The sequence below is a fragment of the Bidens hawaiensis genome, unplaced genomic scaffold (assembly GCF_021521415.1).
Source record: "Bidens hawaiensis isolate Kalapana, Puna unplaced genomic scaffold, B.hawaiensis_p1.1 tig00019689_1, whole genome shotgun sequence".
In the NCBI taxonomy this organism is placed as follows: domain Eukaryota; kingdom Viridiplantae; phylum Streptophyta; class Magnoliopsida; order Asterales; family Asteraceae; genus Bidens; species Bidens hawaiensis.
Window position 1 is genome coordinate 242,146 of NW_027492991.1, and position 20,994 is coordinate 263,139.

Here is a 20,994-nt window from a genome sequence, read left to right on the forward strand (position 1 = left end):
TTGAAATATCTCATGTATAATATTTAAAGTAACAGGTATAAGTTTCTTTATGTTTATCGTTGTTTTAGTATTTATAATTGATTGCATATTAACAACCTTTTGCGTATATGGTTCTTTTACACTTGATTTGTATATTGTTTAAAGAATAAATAATAAATTATATGTTCAAATCTTTATGCGTGTACCAACACACTAATGACTATGATATTGTTGAACTATACAGTTTGTACGTTCAATCAACTTTGAATATCGTGGAAACCCAACAACGATTTAAAAAAAAATTGTTGTTCTGCCACTGTGAGTACCATCACGGTATAATGAAACAACAACCGGTACTAAAAACTCAAAAGCATAAAAATAGTGATAATTTGTTGGCATTGGTGTTAATTACAATCACGATTGATTACTATTGCTATTAAATCATCTATAGGCACCCACATTGCTGCGTCAAAGCCAAGGGATCCTCGACCACGCTTGATAAATAATCTTTATGCTAGAATTAGTTGGCAATTAATACTCAAGAATTTTCAAAATAAGACAATGCATGATACTTGCAACTTGCAAGCCATGTTTACTAAAATTGAATATTGAGTCACTCAATTCATTATTGTGTTATATAAACTATATATATGTTGAGTTTTATTATAGAATATTAAATTACTACATGAGAACAATAACAAACAAAAATCGTTTCAAGATTTTTATGTTTAATTGTTTATATATATACTGCAAGAAAGTTAATCATTGAGGGTGTTCATGAGATTGTAATTGCGGTATACGTTATTCGGCTATTTGCTATCAAACTTAAATGGATCACATTTAATTTAGTTGGACTTCGGTATTTGAACAAGACCGACTTCTACTTCATATTCTATAAATACCTTTATGGATATTATCATCATCATTGTAATCAGTATATCCCATCAATAGCAAAGCTATGGTAGGGTCTGAGGAGGGAAAGATGTAGACAGTCTTACCCCTACCCCGTATGATAGAGAGGTTGCTTCCAGTGAGACCCCCGACTCGAAAATACCTTTTTGGATATGATTAGATCATATTAGGGTTGTCTAAACTGTTCGTCGCTCGTTCGAAAAATACGCGTTCGATTTCGGCTCGGTTTTAAAGTGAGCCTTTCGGTTTAAAAACAATCCAAGCACGAGTAAAGCCTCTCTCAGTTTGTTTCTGTTCGTTTTGCTCGAATAATTTTTAATTTATTAGTTTTATTACATATAAATCTTTAATTGTTAATACTCTTCATATTATTTTATAACATGATAAAGATTTATATGTAATACCTTTTACGTTCGATATTTTCTTCCATACTCTTCATATTATTTTATAACACTATCTTTATAATAATCTAATTTTCAAACATCAACATAAACATAAAACATCCTATGTTACTTAATTGATAGCGATATGTCTCAAAGAGTCAATAATCAATATATCTATATCTATATATGCATCTTACTTCCAGAAATATAAACTTTTATGCGTTTATCCCTTTGAAATAACAGTTTTTTGAGCACTTGATTGTTATTGTTATTTTTTCTGTTATATCTCCCAAGTTTTCTGATAAATATTATAACAAAATTCTGATGCTAATTACAAATGAAAAAATACACTAATTAAACTGCAATGACAAAATGTTAAAGTTTCAAACACAATGAACCAATTCTATGCCTATTTCCTTGATTTCCATCACATACTCATGTCAATGTTATACTCCATAGTATCATTCGGACCATGCGAAGATGAAGCAGTCTGTTTTCCAGTTAGTCGTTGAACCGTGGCCATGAACTCATGGGGATGCACATGAACAACCTTCGGTGACTTCAGATAAATAATCACCGGAGGTTTAGGGCCTTCACGTCTACTTACTTGCTTATTGTTTCGATTATTGATGTTACTTTTCTTGATAACCTTTGAGGAGTTCTTGTTTATCATCAAAGGTGAGGGCTTTGGACCTTGCACTCCTTGCAAATTTGTGGCAGTGACAACGGTGGTGGTAGTGGTGGTGCTGGTGGTGTTGTTGATCATGTCCGACATCATTTATCGATCTTTGATTCTCTTGTTATTTAAAATTTAGTGAGCATGTGTTTATATATGATAGCTTGTGGGAGTAAAGGTGTTGAAGAAGCCACTCAGTCAGACCAAGTGTAACCTGGTCAACTTGAAAAAGTCTTATATGAGAGTTATTATTAAATAATAGCTTGCATGATAAAATTCTTGCTCGGTGATTTGGTTTGTTCACCATGTCGTGTTATGTCCTTCTCGAAAATGACTGGATCAACAAATTCAACCTTGCAGTAAAAATGTGATTATTTTTTCAATGATACATGCATCTCCTAGAGATATCTTTATATTTGATGTTCTAGACCCCTTTGTTTAAAATTACATATCACAATAGATAAGTTCACACATACTAGCCGGTTACATAGGATTTGTACATATTCTTTAATTCATACGGATATGAAAATGTTCACTTGTATATGCAATTATTCTGTGATTATAAATTATTGCATGTACATTCGAGCTTAAACCAATCCTAGCTCGATACACGTTCACACTACTACAACTGTAATATTCAAATTTGTTTATTTTAAGCGACACTGCGGTGATCATAGAAACCCACTAATATTCACTTGTCCATTTTTTCACACCCATTATAATTATAATTATAACTATAGATAAATATCAAAGTTTGATGTCACAAAGTTTTTTTTTAAATTTTCTTTTTAAATATATCATTTTTTTCAATTTTCAATCTACTTGTTGGCTCAAATGGTTAAGTCTGATTCTTTTAAAGCTGTGGTGTATCGTATGTCCAAGAGTTTGATTCTTCTTGCAACTATTTTTGCTTATTTTTTTTTTCCAATCAATTGTGAAGTGGATTTGAGTTCTATTTCTATGTTTGACTATATGATTGTTTAACTTTTAGATTAATTAGTTTTTTGTTTTCTATTTTTATTTTCTTTTTGTCTTTTAAATTTTTTTTTATATGTGTGTGGCTTAAATATGTTTTTTTGTTTTAATTTCGTTGCCGTGACTCGATACCGACCGAATTTGCGTCAATTCACAGCCACGCCATGTGGGTTTTACTAACTGACTACAAGTGGTTTTAAATATGTTTTTTTCTCGTAAGTTATATGAGTGTCAATAGTATTTGTGTGTTTACTTTTTTGGGTTCATTATTGTTACCATTACGAACCTAACTGATCCATACCGAATTCGCGTTGTTGCATCGTCGCAACGCGGCGGGTTAATACCCGGTATAAGATAAACATTGCATGTTGGTGTCACAAATTCTTGAAAGCTATAATGAGTTAGGGTATTTAAATAATTCAACTGATGTCCATGCTATAGATTTGTATTTGGCTTGATGGCTGATGTTGAATTCCTTTAATTTAGTTTTGACTTTCGTGTGCATGTTCGAATCCCACCCAACGATATACCTTTTCTTATTTGTTTTTGTTTTCCTTGGATGGGTCTAGTATTAGGCCATTCACAAGAATTTTTTTTGAATATTGCAATGAGTTTTATTTTTCTTTTCTTGCTTTTAATATGTATTTTTTTAAGTACGTGTTGGTACCGTAACGAATGTAACCAAAACCGATTGAATTCGCGATGTCAGTGTTTTATCGACCGAATAAACGTAGTTTGAAACATGTTGTAACTGAGACCGACCAAATTCATGTTGAGTTGCCATCACGCCGCAACGCTCAAATTTTACCGACCGAAACATCGTCTGAAATGTGTCTTAACCAAGACCGACTGAATTCGTGTCGAGTCGCCACCACAACGTCTGGGTATTGACCGTATAAACCTCATTTTCAACATGCTATTTTTTGTATTGTAAGCTATACAAGTTTTTTAGTTATGGTCAATGGCGGACCCAAAAATATTTTTCTTGGGGGGCGGAATTTTTTAGGAGTCAGCTATATATCGTTTAATGGTAAACAAATCTCGGGTCGGGTTGGATCACATAATAAAAATAATAATACTAAATTAATTTCAAGTAGATAATAAAACGAGTCGTCATTAGATATCATTAACAGAAATATAAATATTCGTATATTACAACTCTCTACGACTTCTAATATTTTAAAACCTATTATATATAATATAACAAACGCAAATATACAATTATTCCATAAATTATTAATTAATAAATACACACCAACACACATAGGTTAAATACTTAGTAAGCTTAATTTATAAAACAATTAAAGTGTTTGTATTAATCATGATTATTTTTAGTTCTTTTTATTTAAGAAATACTTTTATGTTTGACATAATGAAAATGAATCAAAATTTTATAACATCTAACTAACTATATACACTATTGTTGGTACATGTATGTCAGTAGTTCATAGTCTAGCATTTGTAATCGAGTCTGTAATGTAATTATGTTTTGTTTATGTTTGTTTTTGTAATGCGCGAAGTTGTCAACAAGTTCGCTATGGCGAACTTGTTGAATCAGCGAAGTTATTGACAACTTCGCCTGTGGCGAAGTTGTCGTGTTTAAATACTGTTCAGCAGAACAGATTACGAGTTGTTCGTTTAGGGTTTTCGTTACAGTTTTCAGTAACCGAGTTACGTGTCATAGTCTGTAACGGTGACCTCGGGTCACGTGTTTGTTATCAATATAACGTGGTTGGTTTATTGCTTGTGTGTTCGATCTCTATATACTCTACACTCGTATCTACCTACGCAGGGATTCCGCACCTGCGTTGTTAGAGACATCCCGTGTACGATCCGTCCAGGAACCTACAATTGGTATCAGAGCCAATCGGCTCGATTGTGAGGTTCGGGATTTCACGCGGGTGTAGAAAACGTCTTGTTTGACCTATTCGCGGGACGTGTTTTTGTTGGGATTGAGTTTTGCTAGTGCTTGACAGTCATTTTCAAGCCTTTGCATTGATCGGGAGCTGCTGGATTGACGAAAACAGATCTGAACAAACTTCCCTGTTCATCGGGCGAAGTTACCGTTCATCGGGCGAAGTTACCATTCTTCAGGCGAAGTTGCCGTCGCTGGAATTAGGGTTTTTGGCGAAGATATAAGGATTAGCGAAGTTAACTACAACTTCGCTCACTTCATAAGTTCGCCTTAGCGAAGTTATCCGCAACTTCGCTTCAAACCCAAGTTCGCTCAACTCATAAGTTCGCCAGAGATAAGCGAAGTTATTCTTAACTTCGCCCAATTCAAGCGAATTTAAGATCTCAGCGAAGTTCTCTTTCAGCGAAGTTAACCTTCAAGCGAAGTTATTCTTAACTTCGCCAACTGAGCTGTTTTAATATTTTTTTTGTTTTTCCAGGTTTTTCAGGTTTTTGCAAGGATGTCGTCGATCAATATCTCCGACTTGGTCAAGATGGAAGTAGAAGCGGGGTCTGCCACTAAGGCCCCGAGGCTGATGAAGGGAACTGACTTCGTGGCATGGAAGGACAGATTCATCCAATACATCAAATATCAGGATGCCAAAATGTGGGTGTGCATCCAGGATGGATATATCCCTCCAACTGCGCAATACGAAGGTCGCGATGTGGTTAAGAAGTACAGCAAAATGGAGGACGAAGAGAAGAAAATGTACGAGGCCGAAAGCAAGGCCCATGCTGCGATAACAATGGCACTTCCTCAAGAGGTTCTCCATACGTTCCGAAAGTACACTTCTGCGAGAGAGCTTTGGGATGCTCTTGAAAATAGATTCGAGGGGAATGTGGGTATACGTGCATCAAAGATCAAACTCTTAAAAACCCAGTTCTCCGTCTTCAAATTTTTGAAGAACGAATCACTGGATGATATTATCACCAGATACTATCATCTAATGACAGAGCTTAGCAATTATTCGATTGCTTACCGAGAAGAAGAGATCGTTGAAAAACTTCTCGATGCTCTCCCACCGAAGTGGGAAATGTACACCGTTCTTATGAGGGAAGACAGAGACTTTCCTAATTATGATCTTGAAACGGCAGTGAACAAGCTCAGAACTTATGAGCTTAATATGGTTCGAAAAGAAACACCTACAGATCAGATACAAGACCCTGGTATGTATGGTGCAAAGGTTAACTCAGGCTCAAGTTCAAGGCCTGAATCTGCTGCTTATTACTCTAAAGGGGAGTCAGGCTCTGACTCGTCTCATGAAGGAAACGTTTCTGTAAACACGAATGGTGATGTATGTTTCGTTGCTGGAGGATCTAGTACTTCAAAGCCTCAAGCATCCACAAGTAGTTTTTCTGTAAATGCATCAAGCAATAATTATACCAAGATGCCTATGAGTGTAAAATCTGCTGAAGAGCAGTTTGCAGTCTATGCTTCATTTATTGCTTCCTACGAAAACTACATCCAGGGGAAGATTGTGGACCCTGCTGTTCTGGACGAGGATTATGACCAGATCGATGCTGATGATCTGGAGGAGATGGACTTGCAATGGCAAATGGCCATGATAGTGAGGCGAGTCAAGCGTTTCATGAATAAAACGGGGAGAAAGTTTGTTGGTGGTCGGCCCGGGTTCGACAAGTCCAAGGTAAGGTGCTATAATTGTCAACAGTACGGGCACTTTGCCAAGGAATGCAGAAATGAGAGGGTTGAACGTGGACAAGGTCGACCTACACAACACTCAGGAGTTAACAGAGAGATAAATGCCATGTTAACCAGAGAGGCAGGAGAGTACAACTGGAATCAACGCTCAAGTGGTTCTGGTGAGCAAGCAAACATGGCTGAGTCTGAAGCTGAAAAATGTGAGAAGGTTGAAGAAATTGAGAAAGCAAATGAAGAAGAAACCGCTTTCATGGCAAATGACAAAGATAATCGCTCCGAGGTAAGTCCTAAAACTATTTGTACTAGTTGTGAGAATTTGTCTGAGCAACTTAAAACAATAACTGATCAGTATGTCCATTTAGATGCTGACTTTAAAACTATCAAAGAAGATCACCATTTTACAAAAGCAAGAGAAACAAGTTATAAAATTAAAATAAAAGCATGTGAAAAAGACATTCAAAGCTTAAAGCTTAAACTTGCTGAGAAAATTGAAATAATTGATCTTAGTTATGAAGTTTTGGAAGAAAAAACTAAAGTGATTGCTGATCGGGATAAACAGATTGCTGACCACCAGGTAAAGGTGGTGGAACTGAACCGCAAACTTGAGCAGTTCAGGAATTCCTCGGCCATCCTTGATCACCTCGTGAGTGATCCAGGTACCTCTGCAAAGAGGGGAGGAATCGGATATAATGAAGTTCCACCACCCTTTAACCACAACTATACTTATAATCCGAGTGTTCAGAAATCTGTCGATTTCGAAGTTCCTCAGACAACTCCAATCAAGATTACAAGTGTAAAACCAAGTGTTAGCTGTGAAGAAACAAGTTCGAAAGTTTCTAATGTGAATATTTCTGTTTTGAGTCCAGTCTCATCGGATTCGGATAAGTTGTCCGAATCTGATCAGACAAAAGAGAAGGTAGGGTTACACACCGATGGAGATAAAAATAAAGTTTCTAAAAAGAGTTCTCCACTCAATCCGTACGTCCCACCTTATGTGAGACGAACGGCTGGTAACACTGCCTCTACATCCAAACCAACATTTGACAAGAAATTGGAGAGTCGGTGTTGCTTTAGATGTAACAAATTAGGGCATTTAGTTGCAGATTGCCCTCTGGAGCCGAGATTCAGAGGTGAGAAGCCAAATAAAAATGAGAATAAGCGTCATTTTGTTCCTGCTAAAAATGAAAACTTTAAAAAATGCCAAAATGTAACGAATTCAAGTTTTCATAAAAACCAACCTCATTTTTACAACCAAACCTCAAGATATAACACTTTCAATTCTCAAAGGTTTGGAAGGCATTACACCCAATCTGCAGGGAGATTCCCTAACAGGACTTACAGAAATTATCCTGATGCTAACTTAAGAAAGCCAGGGTACGGGACGTATCGATCCAAGACCAATTGGTCTTGGGTCCCAAGATTCTAACTCTTTGTTTTATTGTGCAGGAACAGTTGAACAGGGCTGCAAACAATCTTTGGATTGTAGATAGCGGCTGTTCCAGGCACATGACAGGCAACAAACACTTGTTGCAAGACTTAAAACCTGTTCAGGGAGCTAGAGTTAGTTTTGCTGGTGAAAGCGGAGGAAGGATTACCGGTAGAGGAACTGTGTCGAATGGGAGAATGACACTTGAAAACGTAAATTTTGTGGAGGAATTAAAGCACAATCTGCTGAGTGTGTCGCAGATCTGTGATAAAGAATACACTGTCCATTTCACTAAGAATGAAGCGATTGTATTGAAGCCTGGTTTTCATATACCAGAAGAATGGATAGTAATGAAAGCTCCACGTGAAACGAATACATACGTGATGGATATGAGGTCTACTGAAATGGCCACCAGAGAATCCTGTTTAATGACAAAGGCAAGCGAATCAGAATCAGAGTTATGGCACAGGAGAATGGGACATATTCATCTTCGTAAGATGAACTTCATTGTCAAAAATGGGCTTGTGATGGGCGTTCCCTTAAAGAGTTTTAACTTTGAAGATAAATGCATAGCGTGCAAGAAGGGAAAACAACACAAGAAAAGCCATCTCACCAAGACGATCAACTCAATTACTGGTACTCTAGAACTACTTCATATGGATCTCTTTGGTCCGGTGAATGTTCAAAGTCTAGGTGGTACTTCTTACTGCTTGGTGATAACTGATGACTACTCACGATACTCGTGGGTATATTTTCTGAAAACGAAAGACGAGACGACTCAGATGGTGAAGAATCTAATTACAAAAGTCGAGAACGTCATGAGTAAATCAGTTAAATTCATCAGAAGCGACAATGGGACAGAGTTCAAGAACTTTGAGATGGAAATCTTTTGTCTTCAGAAGGGTATTGAGCATCAATACAGCGCTCCGTATACTCCACAACAGAACGGAGTAGCTGAAAGGAAGAACCGAACGTTGATTGAAGGAGCCAGAACTATGCTGGCAGACTCAAAGCTTCCTGTGATGTTCTGGGCTGAAGCAGTTGCTACAGCCTGCTATGTTCTGAATCGGGTGTTAACCGTTAAGAGACTTGGAAAAACTTGTTACGAGCTTATGCACGGAAGGAAGCCCAACTTGTGCGGTCTTGAACCTTTTGGGTCTCCTTGTTCGATTTTGAAGTCTAACTCGAAATTTGGTGAAGTAGCCGATGAGGGAATCCTAGTCGGTTATGTTGTTGGGACTCCCAACAGACGGGTCTTCAATACGACAACTTGCAAGGTGGAGGTGGTTTGTAACACCGACATTACTAGTTACCAACCGCCAAAACCAAGCAATGGACCTGCTGAGCTGTTTGACTATGTTAAACTTTTTAAGTCGTTTAACGTACCTACTTTGGAAATTTCTGAAGAAGACGAAAGAGCAGTGACGAAGATGATTTTTGATGAGGAAGAGGAGGTAGTGCGACATCAGATGACAGAAAAATCTCAACCTTCCACATCAAACCCTATCGATACCCCTGCGGCCTCAACTGAAGATGAGTTTATTAATCCTTTTCACTCTCAGCCAGAAACAACCATAGATGAGATCTCTTCGAACTTGGAAGACAATTTACATGTCAGTGCTGTTCCGACCACGAGAATTCACAAAGATCACCCTTTGGAGAATGTTATAGGTGATGTGTCCTCGGGTGTACAAACCAGAAGTAGCCTGAATGAGCACACCTGTGTTTATTCAAGCATAAAAGAAACGGGTATAATAAATGAATGTTTGTACTCCTGCTTTATAAGTCAAATTGAACCAAAGAATTATCAAATGGCTTTAAAGGACAGCTCGTGGGTCGAAGCTATGCAAGAAGAGTTGGCTCAGTTCGAAAAAATGGAAGTTTGGACTTTGGTTGAAAAACCAAAGAATGTGCATGCTATAGGCACGAAATGGGTGTTCAAGTGCAAGAGAGATGATAAGGGAATTATCGTGAGAAATAAGGCGAGGCTGGTTGTTAAAGGTTTTAATCAGCAAGAGGGTATTGATTACAATGAGGTGTTTGCTCCTGTTGCCCGGTTAGAAGCGATTCGATTGTTTTTGGCGTTTGCTGCATCTAAAAAGATGAAGGTGTTTCAATTGGATGTGAAGAGCGCGTTTCTTAACGGGAAAGTTGATGAGGTTGTGTTTGTTGAGCAACCTCCGGGTTTTCCTGACCCAGACTTTCCGGATCACGTATACAGGTTGAGCAAGGCGTTATATGGGTTACATCAGGCACCTCGTGCCTGGTATTCAACGTTATCAGACTACTTGCTGGAAAATGGTTTTGAGAGGGGATTGATCGACAGTACGTTGTTTGTGAAGAGAGAGGGATGTGACTTCCTGCTGGTTCAAGTCTACGTGGATGATATCATTTTTGCTGCATCAAGAGTATCCATGTGTCAGGATTTTGAGGCTGTCATGAAGAAACGATTCGAGATGAGTGCTATGGGTGAACTAACTTTCTTTCTAGGATTACAGGTTGATCAGAAGAAGGATGGGATGTTCATTCATCAAACAAAGTATGTTCATGATGTGCTGAAAAGATTCAAGATGGAGGACAGTTCTCCATACGACACCCCAATCTGCGTCAATCACAAATTGGGCGCTGAATCAGATGGTGACGCAGATGTGGACCCTACTCTGTATCGGGCGATAATAGGTTCATTAATGTATTTAACTGCTTCTAGGCCCGATATAATGTTTTCTGTTTGTCTGTGTGCTCGTTTTCAGGCAAACCCAAAGGAATCTCACATGAAAGGTGTGAAGAGGATTTTGCGGTATCTTAAGGGCAAGCCGAAACTAGGGTTGTGGTACCCAAAGGGAGGAGACGTTGAACTGGTGGCGTATACAGATTCTGATTATGGTGGCTGTAATCAGAGTCGGAAGTCAACAACAGGAGGCTGTCAATTTCTTGGAGGAAGATTAGTTTCCTGGCAGTGCAAGAAACAGACATCAGTTGCGATTTCAACATGCGAAGCTGAATACATGGCAGCATCCAACTGCTGCTCTCAGGTTTTGTGGATTCAGCAACAATTGCGCGACTATGGTCTGAATTTCTTACTTACTCCTATTTTAATTGATAACACTGCCGCCATCTCAGTAATTAACAATCCCGTGAAGCACAGTAAAACTAAGCATATTGACATTCGTCATCACTTCATACGGGATTGTGCTGAGAAGAAACTAATAAAGATCGAAAAAGTTGATACACTTGAAAATTTTGCTGACTTGTTTACAAAAGCGTTTGATAAATCCAGATTTCAAAACCTAATTGAGCTAAACGGGATGATCAATCCCGAGTAACCATGTCTTTGATTAAAAAAAAAAAAAAAAAAAAAAAAAAAAAAAGGTTTGTCATTATTGCTTAAAATTAGTCGGTTACCTCAGTTTAATGGACATATCCTCGGATATGTTTTGGTCCTCGTTTCGACTTAGCGAATGAGGATAGCCATTAACCGGAAGACTGAAAGTGACCGGGGCAGTTATGACGTGTATTCTTTCAGTTGCTGAAAATTCTTTCAGTTGCTGAAAATTAGTCGGTCATACTTAGTAAGACGGACACATACTTGTATGTGGTCGGTCCAGTTGATCCATTGGATCTTCAGGATAGCCGTTTACCTGACGACTTTGACGTGATTGGGGCGATTGAATTTAAAGTTTTTTTTTAAGGGAAATGAAATTAATTTTCAAGTCTGTTACTTCGTATGAAGTTCTATGCTGTGTTTAACAGAAAATTGATCTAACCTTGGAAAATGATATATATACTGATTGTGTGTGCTTAACTAGTGACGTTATTAGGCTTAAAAGGCTTTAGAACAGTCATTGTATGTCATGGTAATTTTTATGGTGCGTAAAAGTGTATGTGATACTAACTTAAATTACTCGAATTTACGTGGAAACTCCTTAAGAGTTTTGAATGTCTTCACACATATCTTTCCGAATGATAGGCAGAAAAGCAACTACCCAGTCATACACGAGCCCCTGAGTGATCTGATTCCCGTGAAGAAAGCATTTCAAGACACTGCAGTGATCCAGATTCGGGACTTGCAGTAGTTTAATACTCCGAAGTCAATAAGAACGTTTGGTTTAAAAAAAAAAAAAAAAAAAAAAAAAAAAAAAAAAAAAAAAAAAACATGTATATTTTTAGTACTTATGAGACATAGTAACAATCAAGACTTCTCATGTCTGGAGTAAGAAGAGAACGGGAAGCAGTCAACGAGTATATACAAGTTAATCAGACACTAAGGGTCGAAGTCAATTCGGGGTGACTTGGGTATAGCCAAATACGCTTTGAGAATAGATAGAAGACATCATTATCTCTGAGATGTTGCCAACTTAAATTTTTGAGCTTAACTGAACCTTAATCCGTATCACAGAAACGATGAAAACCATTTACGTTATTTACATGCTTACAACCTGTGTCTCTATGTCATAATACAGCCAAACACGGATCTAAGTGACAGTCACATCGTTAGTATGATTCCTGTTAGGATCTTTTCTAAAACGTAGTGGTCCCTGACTAGACTGAAATTTGACAGCCAAACTTCGCTTGAAGCTTAATTTCGCCTATGGCGAAGTTATCCATAACTTCGCCTTGAACACAACTTCGCCTATTTCAAATTTTTAATAAGTTTATAGACGAACTTACAGATGAAGCGAAGTTGTTCCCAACTTCGCCTCACCTTTAAATTCGCCTGTACATCACAACTTCGCATATGGTACACAGCGAACTTGTGAGATGGTTATATGGTCTCTAACTTGATTTGTTTTGTGCAGATATGGCTGATGTTGGAGGTGCTGGAGGTGATGATGGTGATGAGCAACGACAATTCTTCCCAGCTCATAACCAATACATCACTTTGGATCCAGACGCACGAGGCGTTGAAGACTATAGGGAGATTATCACATTTCTCCAACGATCAAGAGTGTTTCACGCGATCACTAATACACTACCCATATCTCTGCCTAACATACAAGATTTCTGGCAGACGGTGTATTATGATTGCAGACCTGAGCCTCCAGTGATGCGAGCTACTGTCAATGGTCACGACATACAGTTTTCCTCGGAAGACATACGGTTGGCTCTGCAGTTCGGTGATGAAACGAGGGACGACCCAACGGAATTCGTAGCTCCTTTCCGTGACGGAGCTTACTTAAGGATGGGTTATTCGGGTCCGCTGGGGGACTCGCAGAGGAGGAAAGGCTTTCTGCTGGATCAATGGCGCTTTTTGATGCATGTGTTGATCGTATGCATGTCCGGCAGAAAGGCAGGAACAGACGGGATGGGTGCGACGATGCAATCGGCTATGATTGCGCTGGCTTACAACCGCAGATATTCGTTTAGTCAGCTAATCTTTTACGAGATTGATCGTCAAAGACGGGCGACGGCGCGCGAGCGTTTTATTATGTATCCTCGGTTTCTACAAATGATTATCAATCATGTCGCTCCGTCTGTACCGCAAAGGCGCCCTATCAGATACGTTGAGTGCGTAACAAAACGTATCTTTGCTCAGTGCAGAACGTCGAGCACTCGAAGCAACCCTGAGCGGCGTCCCAGGCATACTCCACTTTTCGGGTATCTCATTAACCCGGAGTATGTTCCTGCAGGAGGGGACGAGTTCAGGGATCCGCAACCACATCAGGCGGCAGCACCTCATGCTGTATCAGCTGCGCCTGTTGTATCTTCTGCTGCTGTGCCAGCTACTATATCTCAGGCTGTGTCCACTGCTGAAAACGTTGATCTAGATGCTGCTTTTAGTGGACATGGTTTGTTTGATATGGATGTCTCGGGTCCTCAGTTTATGGATGTTACCAGAGCAGCTACTTCGGTAGCTGACTCTGATCTAGACGAGACGTTTGCTGAGGCAAGAAGACTTATGGTGTCTCGTGAACGGACTACGGGAAAGAGGCCGAGAACTGTGGGGGAGGATGAGGATGAAGTAGATGAAGAGGAGGCAGTACAGATTGTGCTAAGACGCTCAAGAAGAGAACAGAGAGGGATAGGTTCGGGAGCTGGAGAATCTTCAAGACTAGTACGTTTTGCTCCACCTGCCTTATCTGGTATGTCTCTTATCCCTACTACTGCACAGGTTTCAGCGATCGAGACGTCGGCACCAACAATTGTGTCCCTACCACCTCAACCGCTTAATCCACCGGTGGTAGTTGCACGGTTTGTGGAGTCGACAATCACTTCTACTGCAGGGTTACCAAGTGTACCACCTGCGGTCACTTCTGCTGATGTTCCACCAACTCCATTGCCTACTTCAGATACCGAGAGGATTCTTTCGCTAGAGCGGATTGTTGCTGAACAGTCAAAGACTATTGACCGCCTAGTGGAATCCAATCGACTACAAGCTGCCCTCCTGGTAGAACATGGACGAATAATTGATGCCTTCAAGGATTACTTGGCATCTCAGGGGGAGAAGACGTGTAGGGGCGATGAGTTGAGAACGAAAAGTCGAGAAGATCATGACGATGATCCCAATGCACCTTCGGGTACAGGTGGTGAGTTGCCAAGAACCTCTCAGGCTCTTGGAGCTTCCACAACTGAGGGGGAGTCTACAAATGCAGCTGGTGATGATGTTGTAGTGGTGGATGACGACGCTGATGTTGAAGACGTTATTGATGCGTTGAAGGAGTTGGATGAGGAGGAGGACGATGAGTTGATGGATGATGATGACGTGTTGCCTATGGATGAGATTGAGAGGATTGGAGAACAGATTAATGTGGAAGATGTGTTAGAAGAAGGTGAGATTGTAGATGAGTCAGTGGAACATGAGATTCCAGCTGTTGAGAGATCAGAATTGGGGGATGAGAGTGTGATAGAAGATACAGTATGGGAGGAGCAGCCGAACTGGAAAGAAGGCTGTGCTCAGTGGTTTGTTAAAACCAAGAAGCCTGCAGTGCCAACGATGTTCAGAAAGACTTATAATATAAAGGGCTATGCAGAGTCAAAGAAAGGAATCATATGCTGGTTGTACGACAAAGAGCTGAAATTATTTGTGATCAAACGGTACGACGGCATTCAGTACTTTAAGAGATTGTTGAGATCTCTGAATTCCTTACCAGAATGTGAGGTGAGAGATTTAGCGAGATTGGGGCTGATCAATAGAAGTAATGATGATATGGCAAGAATCATTGGGAAGATCGTCTGGAAAGAAGCCATTAAAGACAAAAAGTTTGAACTCCTAAAGCCTCAAAAAGGAAAGTTGATAGAAGACAAAGATCGTGGAATGAGGGCTGACGGCAAACCTTGGATGGTAATGAAGTATAAACCAGTCCGTCATTTGAAAGAAGTACCGATGAAAGTTATGCCCAAGAACGTCCTAAAAGATTTAAAATGGTGGTACGTGGATTGTGAGACAGCTGAGGCGGTAATGGAAGATGAGGATGAACAAGAAGTACTTCGGGTGTACGACCCGATGCATCTTGTTAATCTATCGAAGGCTGATCTGAAAGTGCTAAATGAGAAGAAGATCTTCTACATTCCTGCTTGGAAGGATCAAGCTAGGAAATATCAAAGGGTAGTGTCGGTATGTGTGAGAGAAGGGGCGCACGCGTAGAGGTGAAGATTACAAGACTCAAAGATCAAGATATGAAGCTACTGCCAAGGGGGAGTCTGTTGGTACATGTATGTCAGTAGTTCATAGTCTAGCATTTGTAATCGAGTCTGTAATGTAATTATGTTTTGTTTATGTTTGTTTTTGTAATGCGCGAAGTTGTCAACAAGTTCGCTATGGCGAACTTGTTGAATCAGCGAAGTTATTGACAACTTCGCCTGTGGCGAAGTTGTCGTGTTTAAATACTGTTCAGCAGAACAGATTACGAGTTGTTCGTTTAGGGTTTTCGTTACAGTTTTCAGTAACCGAGTTACGTGTCATAGTCTGTAACGGTGACCTCGGGTCACGTGTTTGTTATCAATATAACGTGGTTGGTTTATTGCTTGTGTGTTCGATCTCTATATACTCTACACTCGTATCTACCTAGACAGGGATTCCGCACCTGCGTTGTTAGAGACATCCCGTGTACGATCCGTCCAGGAACCTACAACTATAACTATAGTAAACAAACTAATAAATATAAATATGTTAAGTAAGCTAAAACTCAAACCAAAATCAAACTATAGTTATTACATTAAATTAATATATGATAAATAAATAAAAACCAAAAGTTAAAGAGAATTACAAGTTTTAAATGTTATAATTCTACTGAGTGTAAATTGTAATATACAAAAACTAGAGAAACATTTTTTAACATTTAGGTAAGGTTTGGTATGCATAAATGTCAGGGGAATGAAATAATTCATTATGTGAGAATGAAAAAGTGGTGTTTGATTGTTCAATGAAATGAAATCATCCATTACACATGAAATCTCATTCCATCAAAATCATTTCTTTTACCCCCTTCTTTTTTTTCATTCCATTCCTCCGTCACCTTAATTTTTCAACAACACCACCACCTTACAAAAGCAACCACCACCACTACCATAGCCACCACTACCACCATCGTCATCTCACCGCCGCCACCGCCACCACCTTACCATTGTCACCGTAACCACCACAACTGTTGTCCCGTGACCACCACAACCATTGTCACCGTCGCCGTCTTACCATCATCACCACTACCAATGTCGCTGCCTGACCACCACCACCTGACCTCCACCACTGTCGCCACCACCCTACCATCGCCATCACTACCAATGCTACCATCTCTTGACCACCACTACCACAAAAACCACCGCCCTTGACGCCTGACCACCACCACCACCACCACATAATTCATTTCATCCCCATAGGTTAACATAACAACACAAATGAATTGTAATGGTCCATTTCATTCTCTTATTCATTCCATTCCTTCTACCATTTAATCTCTCATTCATTCCATTACCTCCAACCAAGCATACCCTTAGTGATATGATTAAAAGAAAAGTAATTGAACTACAAATTTCTCTCTCTCCTTTATCTTCATCTTCCACCTCTTTCTTCTTCATCTTTCACCACCAAAGAAGTTGCAAGCTTTGTTGTAAACATTAGAAAAAACTCTAAAATTTATAAACTTGTCTTCTCTTTTCACTTAGATCCCTAGTAGTTTCGTTGATGAGGGGTGGTATCAAAATTTCATGGGGTGCGATTGAAATAACTCGCATGTATACTCAAAGAAGATAAAATTTAAGGTGGCGGTTGTCCCCCTTCGCTACATAGTGGGTCTGCCCCTGGTTATGGTACTGTAGTGAACATAACCGAAACCAACCGAATTCGGGATGGGTAAATAACCACACCAGGAAAAAAAACTAGTTTTAATTAAAACGAGTTTGTATTTGAATGTCGTTCAAATTAATTTCTAGATAATTCGTATTAGGATAAGTTGCTTACATGCAAAGCATTTATTTATTATAAATAGGTGGTTTACTTATCTTTCTTTGTTAAACTATTGTAATCTTGTGTTCGTGATATCCTGGTGTTAACAACATGGAGTACCAAAACTTAAGCCTCAGTCTCGTCTCGGCAAACGGCCTCAAGAAATCAAAATTCACAGGCAACATGCACGTCTACACGATCGTTTTCATCTCCGGAGGAAAAGATCAAAAGCAAAGAACCAGCACGGTGATTCCAACCCCACATAGAAATTTCCCATGAAGTTTGTTATCGATGAAGAAGTCTCTTTTGCGATGTTGGTTGTTAAGATAAAGACAGAAGGGATGTTCAGTGGGAAGAATTTAGGAGAGGTTCATGTTCCGGCTAAGGAGCTTCTTGAAGGTTTTATGGGTAATGGGAATGCGGCTCAGACTGCTAGTTAAGAAGTTAGAAGGCTGTCCGATAAACCGAATGGGGTTTTAAGTTTCAATAAAGAGTCTGGGAGAAGTTTACGACGACTCCTCGTGGGATGGGGGAGCAACCGACTGGATATGGTTATCATAGCCAACACTGGGAGTACGTTTATTATCCACGACGGCCGAGGCCGGTTGTTCCACCTCGCAGATCCTTTAGCACGGGGTTTGGGTTTGGAACTTCTATTATGGGGTTTGACTTCGGAACTGGTTTAGTTAGAGGAGCACTTGTTGATCGGTGATTTGATGTCTGGAAGTGGCGGTTGCTGAGGTTTTTGAGTTTGATTTTTAGGATTTTGTAGAGTACTAACAATTGTTTTTGAATTTGTTGTTATTATCTCCATCTTCATCTGTTTGATAACATTAACAGATAACATTATGTTCTTAAGTAGTGTTTTGAGTACTAGCAATTGTTTTCGATTAGCAGTTATGATGTTATTATCCTGATCTTCATTTGTTTTAATAAACCTCTATTTATTAACAGCGTGCAGTATGCATGTTATATATATTAAATGTTGATGATTTCAATGTGTCATTATGCCATTTAAGCTAGTTGAGGTTCACTTAAATATCAAATGGATAACCCAAGTAAACAATGGCAAAAATTAGGAGGTGTGGAGTGCAAGTTTGTTGTTTATGACTTCTGATTTTAACACCAAAGAACTCAGGATTCAAGGGGTGGGGCCCAGGGTAGGTTAAGCCAATTACGCCACCGGAAAGCCGAAATTCAATTACCATGTTGAAAGTCGTAAAATTTTTCGTCTTATCTAATAGCTTTGCTAGTTTGTTTTAATGGTCATTATTCCAACAAGCATTGCTACATAGGTTCTACCATAAAACAAACCATTAGATTATTAGGTGTATGTAACACCACCTAAATTACCCTATTAAGATTTAGCCAAATGTCAACTCCTTAAAGTCTAGGAACTAAAACTGAAAATTCTGAAAACTTCATCCATCAAGATACGCGGCAGGGTAAGCATAAGCCCATCGCGTAGCGCGATGTCCTTGCACACAAACCAATATCCGGGCTGCGTAGCAATACGCGATGGCTCAGATCCATAGGACCATCGCGTAGCGCGATGACCACGTTAAGCAACCGGGGCACGTGTCAACACGTGGCACGATATGACAGGCCACGTGTCACAAACGTGGCATGGCGACATATATTGCGGCGTCGCGATACGCGACGGGGCAAAGGGAATCCCATCACGTATCGCGATGGGTTACTAAAATCGCCTATAAAAGGGGGTGACGGGTATGAGGCGTTCTCATCCCAATTTCACCCACTTAACTTATAAAGGCGTGCCCAATTGCCGTGACGAGCCGATATTCAGTTTTCTCGTAATTTGTGCAAGTAACGAAGTTATAATCAAGCTAACAATCGTATAAGCGAGTTAGAGATCAAGATCCTACTGACAAGTCATCACTCTTTTCTTAGTATTATCAATTCGAGTATCCGTGATAAGGTAGGGTTATGTTTAAGATATTCAATTATAGCTTAGACATCAATCAAGGCTATGACCTTTAACCTTGAAAGTATTTTATAAACATTCATAAACAAGTTTTCATAAACGTTACTTTATGATGAAGTAATGTTAACAAAAGATATATTTTGACGGACATGTAGTAACTGTAAGGGGGATATCATGTAAGGCTCCATTACCGGTGCCTCACATTTGGTGTTGGATTTACTCATAAACACAGTTCTAAATATCATAGTTAATTAAAACTTTCACGGAATAATATAAAACATCAACCATTCATTACAATTATCCATAACTTGTATTATAAAACATAACATAAATTATAACATTCAAAACATCATGGAAATCTTCAGATGCCAGCTTCTTCAATCCTGCCATGTGTCCATCTCAAACCAGCTGTCTCAATCTGTTAACCTGCGTGCATACTAAAAGTCAGCTACGTTGAGTGAGTTCTAGTTAATCACACATTATACCATACATACACTTACCTTCAATTATGCATCCGAAGACACATAATCATTACTTTACTAATTTACTTTCATTACATAAGTTCATACATACGCTCATACTTTATTACTTTCATACTATATAAATTACTGTCCTTTTCTATCTCGGATATTATTAGGGTCCGATCCCTTCCTTTTCTATCTCATATATTATTAGGGTTTGATCCCTCTTTCCTTTGTCTATCTCAAATATTATTAGGGTCTGATCCCTTTCTTGTCTATCTCATATATTATTAGGGTCTGATCCCTTTTTGCTTCTCTATCTCAGATATTATTAGAGTTTGATCCCTTTCTTCTCTATCTCAGATATTATTAGGGTCTGGTCCCTCTTTCTTCATCTTCGTGCATGCTGTCTTTACATACCCATAACATACATATACTTTCTTTGGTCATTCATACACACCCATACATTATACATATATCAATCATTCACTTTCAACTATCATATATGTACCTCCCTTGTCAACACGTGCAATATCCAAAGATCGTTCACGTATCGACAAGCTTTCATTCATATTTAAGATATACATACATAACATATAAATCATACATGGCATACACTTACCATTTAAGGTAAGTGTATTAACTATCACATCGAGTATGCACACAGCCCCGAAAACGTAACAAGGAAATGGGGCTAGAAACTCACCTGAATGCAGTTATGTTCACCGTTTATAGTTATTCCTTTCTTGAGCTGTGCACGACTAACTGTATAACATTTACACGTATTAATTAACTATCACTACTCGTATTGTATTTCTGTCTTTATAATACCCACTACGATTGGGGGTCCGGGGGCAGCGCCCCTGGCAGCGGGGTTCTAGGGGCGGCAGCCCCTAGCAGGGTCCAAGGGGCAGAGCCCCTGGCTGGGGTTAAGCTGTCTTAACACATTTTCCTTTAGGATTTTTAATCATTATTAAATTTGCTAACTTAAAACGTTCGATGACTTCTTTGTAATTAATCCATTTTTTTCTAAGTCCAGGGACCATTCTGTCATGTTATTAAACTTTAGTTCGTTATCTAGTTATCTGATTCGTTATTCAGTCCTTTAACGAATTAGAATTCTATAACAAATGGAGTTATGATTCGTTATATCATAACGAATCACCACTTATGGACCCTCTTAACGAATTGAACTTTATAGCGAAGTGGTCTTTCATAGCGAACTGGAATTCATAAGGAATTGCT